General features: G+C 45.6%; 1 pseudogene; it reads left to right on the top strand.

Moving 5' to 3' along the window:
* The first annotated feature begins 451 nt into the window (after positions 1-451).
* LOC133424172 (fibrinogen-like protein 1) lies at positions 452-9,977 on the top strand (annotated as a pseudogene).
* Positions 9,978-10,679: the final 702 nt, after the last annotated feature.

Here is a 10,679-nt window from a genome sequence, read left to right on the forward strand (position 1 = left end):
CTTGAATCTTATTCTCTACATGACTCTGTAATCATCTGTGCTGATGCTCTGATGTCTGTGCATCTGCTTGTTTTGTTTTTTGTTGTTTGATTGCATGGCCCTATTTTTGTTGTTTTTTATTATCTTGATGGATGATATCCTTGGTGGGTGGGGTATTTGAAGTACGTGTTGTATGGTCATGTCTGTAAAACTTAATCAAAATGTCGATAAACATGTGCGCAAAAAACAAAAGAATGACGACATTTGCCATAACTGTGAAGGAGGTGTGGCAGCTCAGTGGGTGTTTTAAAAGGAGCCTCTGTTGTGGAGTTTGAGCAGGAAGACAAAGTTCATCCAACATGCAGGTACGTTTATAGAGCAATGTTGATCATAAATGTGTGTTTTTACCCCAATAGGTTTTGAATCGTGATGACTTTTGAGGAGGTTATGTCACTCTGATACTCAGGACAGAATGAAGGATCTGACTGGCTTTCGTGGACTCGTGCTGGTCCTTCTTCTGAGCTCTTCTCAACAGACTCAGGTAAAGGTACAGGTAAAGCTTCCACAGGTAAATCCTTTACATTTTTGCCTCACTCTCCACATTGTCTGGTTTTAAATAGTGTATTTACACAAGATCAAGTCTAATTTCAAAATGTTTTTTGTTTGCTGTACAGCCAGCTGACATTCCTCAAGGTAAGCTTTTCATTATTGCTCATTTGCCATACAGTTCAAATGCTCTGTATCATCATGTAAGTCATCCTTTTTTCATGTCATCTTAACCTCTATGACAGGCTGCTCAAAGATTAAGTCTATGTCCCCACAAGCATCCAGTGGGGTTTATACTATCCAGCCTGAGGGCACCAAGACTCCATTTCAGGTATCAAAAATGACTGACAGATGTAATTAAGCTTTTTAATGACAGTGGGTTAATACTGAAGAAATAAATTGTTGTCAAAGTTAAATGTGAGTTGTAGAAAGTAGGAATTGAAGCAATTTAACAGCTGTATTGTATACAATTAAACAATCAAGTCTAGCAGTTTCCAGTGAAAAAGGTAGTGATGAGATCTTTTTCATACATTAAACAATATGTTTATGTAATTATGTGATTTCAAACCATTTGATGCAACTAATTTATTGCTTAGGTACAGTGCATTTGTATTTGTACAGTGTAATTTCAAGGATTAAACCATCTGAATTCAAGTGAAAAATGTTGAAATGCTTAAAGGGGACCTATTATGAAAAACAGGTTTTCTCTTGCTTTAAAATATAAAGTGGTCTCAGCCTGCCAAGTCAGAGAAGGAGGAAAGCAACCAAATTCTGCAGTGTCTGTACAGCTGTACAGTGTCTGGATGAGCCATCCAGTGTCATGTGGCTTCTAAAAGCCGTTCAGATTCTGCAGAATCAGACTTACTTCTTCACCCCCACGCCCCCGCCCGTTGCCTCAGGTCAGCTGACCAGCTGCTCCTTGGGGTACCGAGGTCCAAACGAACACTCAGAGGGGACCGAGCCTTCTCTGTTGCTGCCCCCAAGTTGTGGAACATTTTACCTCTCCACATCAGACAGGCCTCCTCACTGTCTGCTTTTAAAACTGACCTCAAAACCCACTTTTACGCATTGGCTTTTAACCCAGTATGAGACCTCGCTCTGTTTTTAGTGGTTTTATGTAATTTTATTTGTTTATTTAATTGTTTTTATTGTCTTGTATCGTTGATTGTGTGTCCTCTCATGTACAGCACTTTGTTTCAGCTGTGGTTGTTTTAAAGCGCTTTATAAATAAAGTTGAGTTGAGTTGAGTTACAGATTTACATAGTTTGGCCTCCGATGCGTGAAACCAAGCCCACAACTAACTCCACCGGCCGGAGCTTCCACCATTTTTTCGTGGCGGTGTATGGCGTCATTCAGGCAGCCAATCAGCACAGAGCCTCATTATCATAGCCCCGCCCACTCAGAATCCCTCATAGATAATGAGGTTAGAGAATGGGAAGATAAAGACATTCCTCAGAGGCTGAATTTCTAATTTATTTAGCAAAAAAAATCAAAAGCTTGTTTTCAAGACATTCAAGGCCTGTTTAAAATAGGTATTAGATGCCATAATAGGTCCCCTTTAACAAAAAGTAAATTTTCATTTTCAAATCCTTCTATACTTTTAACCAAAAACTTTTATTAGGGCCCGAACACTCACAGTTCGAAGGCCCTATTGTATCTGTAGGAACTTTTAGGGCCCGAGCACCAGCAAGGTGCAACAATTGCGTTTTTGAGACGCATAACTTACTCGAAAACTTGTGAAACTTGGCAGGCACGTCCCATGTGGTGAAAAATTACGTATTCTAATAGTGTCAAAAAGGGGCGTGGCCTAATGGCCCAACAGCACCCCCCTGGAGACACAAAAGACGTTAACGATGAAAAGTTATGAACATCGTCAGTTTTCGTGAAATGGCGTTGCCGTGGCGCCTCGTCAAACTTCAACGTTAAACAGGAAGTGATACTAGTAGCTGATTGGTCCGTATTTGATAGTTCCTATTTTCTGCCATAACTTTTGAATGGTTTGACATATAGAGTCATGGGTGGTGCCATCGGACTTAGTTTTGAGTCCTTGACCTTTATTGGTGAAAATTGCACGCGCGAGGGCCCGTTCATCGCTGCTTGCAGCTTTAATTTTTACCAGTTTTTTCTATTTTATTTAATCTTATTTTCAGTTCAATAAGACAATTTACACAGTTCAACTTCAAACACTTTATTAATGAGAAGGCATACCCTCGTCAATACCCACCTACAGTATTAGACGTATGTAGGGATATTGGGGGTGATGAACTTAACTCTTAACTAAGTTTAAACTTGAGGTTTCCTCCTCCGTTTGCAGAATGTCTGTAAAATACATAATTTTCTTCCAAAACCCTGCAGAAAGCATTAGCTTCTACAGAAAAGGAGAGGAAAAAGAAATGTTTTGATACTTGTTGCATGCTTACTGGACAGGTGTACTGCGAGATGCTTTCGGATGCGGGCTGGACAGTTTTTCAGAGACGTACCGGAGAACCTCTGTCCTTCAACGAAAAATGGGAAAAGTATAAAAATGGTTTTGGACGCCCAGCAAGTACGTAAAAAATGTGTTAAGCAGTAAGGGACATTGTCCAGAAAGTGTTTTAAACAAAATGAGTACCACATTTTTACTTTCACATACTTTTACATTCCATCAAGCAGCTGTTTGTACTGATCGATGGCTTTATGAATCATTATTCCTTATTTGACTGTGCCTTTCTGATTTTCTCAGATGATCACTGGCTCGGTTTGGAGAAGGTTTTCCTTCTGACTCAGAAGAAAAGGTGTACCTTGAGAGTGAACCTGTGGGACTTTGAAGGTGGTTCTGCGTTTGCCGAGTACAACAACTTCAGACTGGGAGATGAAGGAACAGCTTACAAACTGCATGTGGGGCAATACAGTGGAAATGCAGGTAACAGAGCATCTTTAACTAAGGCTCCTCAATACTTCTGCATAGATTCATTTGATCTCTAATCTCATATACATAACTGGTATCAATTTACGGCTGAAGCCATGATTTTGTTATTGGGAGGAAACAAAAGGACAAATTTTCCATCTGTCAGTGAAGGGGACATATTATTGAAAAACATAGATGTATATGGCACTTTTCCACTAGTATCGGCTCAGCCCGGCACGGCTCGGCGCGGCTTTACACGGCCCCACACGTGTGTTTTCGCACTGCCAGGTGAGAAGTGTGCAGGTTTGGGTGAAGCTGCTGTGACGTACTCGATTGCGCAACCGCTTTGTTCATGTCGGCGCTGATGAGAAATCAGCTGGAGCCGCGAGCGGCTGAGAGTAAAACAGCCCGTCTACATCTCTTTTTTAATTCTCTCATCAGTCACCAGGTTTATGAACATCTGCACCTCAGATGGTTTCTGGTTACAGAAAAAAGTATCGACTTGGAGCGGCTCTACTCGTCTCAGCCCTAGTGCGAAAGCGCAAAACGGGTAGAACCGAGCTAAGGTGATACTAATGCAAAAGCGCCAATAGATTCACAAGCTTATCATGAGGAGGAAGAGAACAAGGACCGCTACGTCGCCCGGATCGGCGTCACCGGGGCCCCGCCCTGGAGCCAGGCCTGGGGTTGGGGCTCGAAGGCGAGCGCCTGGTGGCCGGGTCTTTGCCCGTGGGACCCGGCCGGGCTCAGCCCGAAATGGCGACGTGGGCCCGCCTTCCCGTAGGCCCACCACCCGCAGGAAGGACCGTGAGAGGCCGGTGCAATGTGGGCTGGGTAGCAGTTGTGGCGGGGTGCCTCGACGACCCAATCCCCAGACTAAAACCCTCACAGTGGGGACATGGAATGTCACCTCGCTGGGGGGGAAGGAGCCAGAGCTTGTGCGTGAGGTTGAGAGATACCTGCTAGAGATAGTCGGGCTCACCTCCACACATATCTTGGGCTCTGGAACCCAGCTCCTTGTAAGGGGCTGGACCCTCCACTACTCTGGAGTTGCCCAGGGTGAGAGGCGGCGAGCTGGGTCGGGAACAGGTCACTCACTGTTGTTTGTGCCTATGGGCCGAACAGCAGTGCGGAGTACCCGGCCTACCGGGTCCCTGGGAGGGGTACTTGATAGTGCTCCAACTGGGGACTCCATTGTTCTACTGGGGGACTTCAACGCTCATGTGGGCAATGACAGTGATACCTGGAGAGGCGTGATTGGGAGGAACGGCCTCCCCGATCTGAACCCGAGCGGTGTTTTGTTGTTGGACTTCTGTGCTAGCCACGGTTTGTCCATAACAAACACCATGTTCAAGCATAAGGGTGTCCATCAGTGCATGTGGCACCGGGACACCCTAGGCCGGAGGTCAATGATCGACTTTGTTGTCATTTCATCTGACCTTCGGCCGCATGTCTTGGACACTCGGGTGAAGAGAGGGGCTGAGCTGTCAACTGATCACTACCTGGTGGTGAGTTGGATGCGCTGGCGGAGGAGGAAGTTGGACAGACCGGGCAGACCCAAACGGATTGTGAGGGTCTGTTGGGAAGGTCTGGCTGAGCCATCTGTCAGGGACATCTTGAACTCTCACCCCTGAGAGAACTTCTCTCAGATCCCGGGGGAGGTGGGGGACATCGAATCTGAGTGGACCATGTTCTCTGCCTCCATTGTCGACGCAGCGGCTCCAAGTTGTGGACGCAAGGTCTGCGGTGCCTGTCGTGGCTGCAATCCTAGAACCCGGTGGTGGACCCTGGAAGTAAAGGATGCCGTCAGACTGAAGAAGGAGTCCTTCCGGGCTATGTTGGCCTGTGGGACTCCTAACGCAGTAGATAGGTACCGGCAGGCCAAGCAAGCCGCAGCTCGGGCGGTCCTGGAGGCAAAAACTCAGGTCTGGGAGGAGTTTGGTGAGGCCATGGAAGAAGGCTTTCGGTCAGCCTCGAGGAAATTCTGGCGGACCGTTCGGCGCCTCAGGAGGGGGAAGCAGTACTCTGCCGGCACCATTTACAGTGTGGGTGGGGAGCGGTTGACCTCGACTGGGGACATCATTGGACGGTGGAAGGAATACTTCGAGGATCTCCTCAACCCGACTGACATGCCTTCCATTGAGGAAGCAGAGAGTGTGGACTCGGGGACGTGCTCATCCATCACCCGAGCCAAGGTCACTGAGGTGGTTCATAAGCTCCTCAGTGGCACCGGGGGTAGATGAGATCCGCCCTGAGTACCTCAAGTCTCTGGATGTCGTAGGGCTGTCTTGGTTGACACGCCTCTGCAACATTGCATGGAGGAAGGGACAGTCCCGCTGGAGTGGCAAACCGAGGTGGTGGTCCCTCTTTTTAAAAAGGGGGACTGGAGAGTGGGTTCCAACTATATGGGGATCACACTTTTCAGCCTCCCCGGGAAAGTCTACGCCAGGATATTGGAGAGGAGAATACGGCTGATAGTTGAACCTCGGATTCAGGACGAACAATGCGGTTTTCGTCCCGGTCGTGGAACACTGGACCAGCTCTATACCCTCCGCAGGGTGCTCGAGGGTTCATGGGAACTTGCCCAACCAGTCTACATGTGCTTTGTGGATCTGGAGAAGGCATTTGACCGTGTCCCTCGTGCCATTCTGTGGGGGGTCAGTGAGTATGGAGTCTGGGGCCCTCTATTAAGGGCTGTCCGGTCTGTATATGATCGGAGCAGGAGTTTGGTTCGCAATGCTAGAAGTAAGTCAGGCTTGTTCCGGGTGCATGTTGGACTCCGGCAGGGCTGCCCTTTGTCACTGGTCCTGTTCATAATTTTTATGGACAGGATTTCTAGGTGCAGCCAGGGGCCGGAGGGGATCCGGTTTGGGAACCTGCTTTTTGCGGATGACGTTGTCCTGTTGGATCGGGATCTTCAGCATGTGCTGGGGCGGTTTGAGGCCGAGTGCGACGCGGCAGGGATGAGAATCAGCACCTCCAAAACCGAGGCCATGGTTCTCCACCGGGAAAGGGTGGCGTGCCTTCTCCGGGTGGGTGGAGAAGTCCTGCGTCAGGTGGCGGAGTTCAAGTATCTCGGGGTCTTGTTCACGAGTGAGGGAACGATGGAGCGTGAGATTGACAGACGGATCGGTGCAGCGTCCGCAGTTATGCGGTCGATGTACCGGATCGTCGTGGTGAAGAAGGAGCTGAGTCGAAAGGTGAAGCTCTCGATTTACCAGTCAATCTACGCACCTACCCTCACCTATGGCCATGAACTTTGGGTTCGCGGATACAAGCGGCCGAGATGAGTTTCCTCCGCAGGGTGGCTGGACAGTCCCTTAGAGCAGGGGTTCTTAACCTTTCTGACCTTGGGGCCCAATTTTTTCAGTACAGAGTGGCCCGGGGCCCATTAAATATAAACACTCTATAGCAGGGGTATTCAACTAAAACTTTAAGAGGTCCATTTAGAGAAAATTTACTCAATATATATATATATATATATATATATATATATATATATATATATATATATATATATATATATATATATATATATATATATATATGTGTGTGTGTGTGTGTGTGTGTGTGTGTATATTCAAGTATCAAGTAGCCTCATAGTTGTATCAACATCTGCATCTGACTGTTATATTAAAAAAAGTACATATTTGCCAATTAACATGTTTAACTTGAATTAAACATATTTTTTTCTCTTAAAAATAAAGTAGATTTTATTTTATTTTTCAAATGCTATCTTATTTTATTTCTCTACCAGCAGTTTGAATTTCCCCTTTTCTTTGTTAATTGTCTCAACACATTTTTATACTAAATTAATATAAACACATCTTAACAATTTAACAGTTTTGCAGTTTTTCTTTCTTCCCCTCTTATAATCTTATGCCCCCACTTTCTGTTGTTCAGTGAGAGAACTGAGCTCTAACTTCTCCTGTCAGGACTTTAAATCTGGGCTGGATGGTGTCAGGTTCTCATATGCATGTGGAGGTGCTCATTGATGAGCCTGGAACGATATTTAGTTTTATTATGTTCACTGTGGAGAAAGCTGCTTCACAGCTGTATGTGGACCCAAAAATGTTTTAAGATGGTCAGCTTATATTTCTGTGACTTAGGTTCAGACTTGAGTGGATATGTTTGATGAAAAACTTTGTGTTTTGTTTCAGTGGCGTTTCACTTTCGCACTTTGAATGCCACGGTCTCTGAACGTATGAGACACTGGTTTTGTCCCAGTGGGAAGACTGAACAGGATGAATTTGTCCATTCCGGGTTGCATATTTAAAAATACAGCGAGGACAAAACTTAGTTTGATTTTACTTTAAGTTATTTACATTAATAAGTTGTCAGGACTCAGTGTGTCGGGTTCATCCGAGCCTGATCAGCTGCGACGGGCACAGCCCGCACCGCAGCTCTCTGGTCGCGCTGCAGCAGTTACTTTCCGATGCTTTTTCGAAAGCCCGAACAGTCCAGTCCAGCAGACACGACAGCCCACGCATCTACATCTACCATCCTTCAGCAGTAACGACGGAGCCCACCGCCCCGGCCGCGGGGACGCGTCAGGATAAATGATCACGCCGCGCTCGCTCGCTCTGGGCGCAGACCCAAGTAATCGATCCCTGATCCTGGCGGATCTAAACCTACTCTGTGCAAAATGAAGGATTTTCTCTGTAAATACACACCATTTCTCTTACTATTACACGTACAGCTAGCTGAGTGTCTTCTTCTCCTCATTTGGTTGGGAGTTGTTATGCAGTCCCGCGGCCCTCGCGGCCCACACGTACAAAACTGAATTTTTTTTGGCGGCCCACTAGATGGCGCTCGCGGCCCAAGTGTGGGCCGCGGCCCTATGGTTAAGAATCACTGCCTTAGAGATTGTCAAGGTTTGACATTCCCCCCAGCTTTCAGTTTCTGTTTTGCCCCGCCTGTGTCCCACCGGCCCTGATTGTGTCTGCACCTGTGTCTCGTCACGTCTCGTTATCCTCTCAGTATATCTGGTCTTGTCATTCCCTTGTCCCCTGTCAGACCATACTGTTCTTCCCTCCATGTGCTCCTGATTTCTGATCCCAGTTCTTGTTCTTGTCTAGTTTAGATCCTGCCAAGCAGTGCTTTTTGTTTTTTTCCTTGGTGGAATAAATCCTTTTGTTTTTTCATTGAACTCCTGCCTCCGGCCTCCCTCTCTCTCCTGCGTTTGGGTCCACACCTTACCCTCAGACGTGACAGAGATAGGGTGAGGAGTTCGGCCACCCGGGAGGAGCTCGGAGTCGAGCCGCTGCTCCTTCACATTGAGAGGAGTCAGCTGAGGTGGCTTTGGTATCTGTACCGGATCCTCCAGGATCCTCCCTAGGGAAGAGTTCCAGGCATGTCCTTCCTCCCTAGGGAGGAGTTCCAGGCATGTCCCTCCTCCCTAGGGAGGGGTTCCAGGCATGTCTCACCGGGAGGAGACCCCGGGGAAGACCCAAGACACGCTGGAGAGACTATGTCTCTCGGTTGGCCTGGGAATGCCTCGGACTCCCCCGGAAGAGCTGGAGGAAGAGCTGGAGGAAGAGCTGGAGGAAGAGCTGGAGGAAATGTCTGGGGTAAAGGAAGTCTGGGCATCTCTGCTGAGACTGCTGCCCCCGCGACCCGGTTCCGGATAAGCAGCGGAAAATTGATGGATGGATGGATGGATGGACATAGATGCATTTTGTGAGCATATTTTTGGGTGTTTTGAAGCTGCGACTAAATCAAAAAACCTTGAGATAACAGAATCGTGTTGTTTTGCAGTTCAGATGTACTGGGTGCTATGACACCACAGGCCCCTATATATATATATATATATATATATATATATATATATATATATATATATATATATATATATATATATATATATATATATATATATATATATATCTTGCCAGTGTTTTAAGCAAAACATATAAGATATTTCATTAAAACCTGAGGAAATTGCATCAACTTTTAAAAGATATGGCAAAATATGCCACATTACCCTGGAGTTCCTGGTACAGGGGTTAGAACATAGAGATTAAGCAGGGTGTCAAATTAATATAACAGACTGATTAAGTTTAGGAGTTAGGTTTAGTATTAGGGGTTGTTTAGTTTTTTTCCTCTGCCTGACTTTAATTTCAGATATTTCATTTCGAGGGACATTTGTATGTTGCTGTTTGATCTGGAACAACAGTAGCATCCACGTTGTGATGTAGTCTAAAAGAAACCTCAGAAAGCCTGAGATTCCCTTAATAAATTTCTAACCTGTAACTTCCTTCCTCTCTCTAAAGGTGATGCCATCCGTGGAGCCTATCCAGGTGTTGACCAAAATGGCTACGGCTTCAGCACAATCGACCGTGACAACGACGGGTGCAACCCATGCATCTTTGGTGACATTGCTATTCATCAGTGTGTTGATACGAAGCACAGTGGTTGGTGGTTTAGCAAGTGTGGCTCTGCAGACCTAAACGGTGTATGGCATCCTTCTGGTGACAACATTGGTATGGGTTCAGACATCCGCTGGGAAACCTGGAAATCCTGGGAATCTCTTGCAGCCTCCAGAATGATGATCAAGTGCTATTGATATGAGCCCTGACCCCCATGCTGGTTTTTATTTTAATCCTTCCAGATTACCTCTGTCTTTAAAAAATATTTATTATTATATTGACAACAAAAACAAAAAAAACATGTTGAAAAGAGAACATGCAATCCTATAAAGAGTCCTGATTGGGACTCATTTTCAATTTAGCTGTAACTCATCTGTTACAAGGCAAGGCAAGTTTATTTCTATAGCACAGTTGAACAATAAGGGGATTAAAGGGCTTTACAAAGACATTAAAACATAAATATAGAGAATGATTTAAAATTTAAAGAAAAAAGAAAGAAATAAGAACAAAAGATGAAAATCTGATAAAATCAGTATGATTACGTTGTGAAAAGTAGCAGTGCATATATAGAGCATTTCTCAAAGGCAGCTGAGAACAGGAGAGTCTTCAACCTGAACTTAAATAAACTGAGTGTTTCAGCTGATCTGAAGCTTTCTGGGAGTTTGTTCCAGACATGTGGAGCATAGAAGCTGAATGCAGCTTCTCAATGTCTGGTTCTGACTCTGGGAACTGATAAAAAAAAAAACTAGTATTGTCTAACTGACTTTTTAGGTAAACCTGTAAAGATGCTGTTACAATAATCAAGCCTACTAAAGATGGATGCATGGACTAGTTTTTACAGGTCCTGTTGAGACAGCAGATCTTTTAGTAGGCTGAATTTGTTATTGCCTTAATGTGCT

Source organism: Cololabis saira, chromosome 23 (assembly GCF_033807715.1).
Source record: "Cololabis saira isolate AMF1-May2022 chromosome 23, fColSai1.1, whole genome shotgun sequence".
In the NCBI taxonomy this organism is placed as follows: Eukaryota; Metazoa; Chordata; class Actinopteri; order Beloniformes; family Belonidae; genus Cololabis; species Cololabis saira.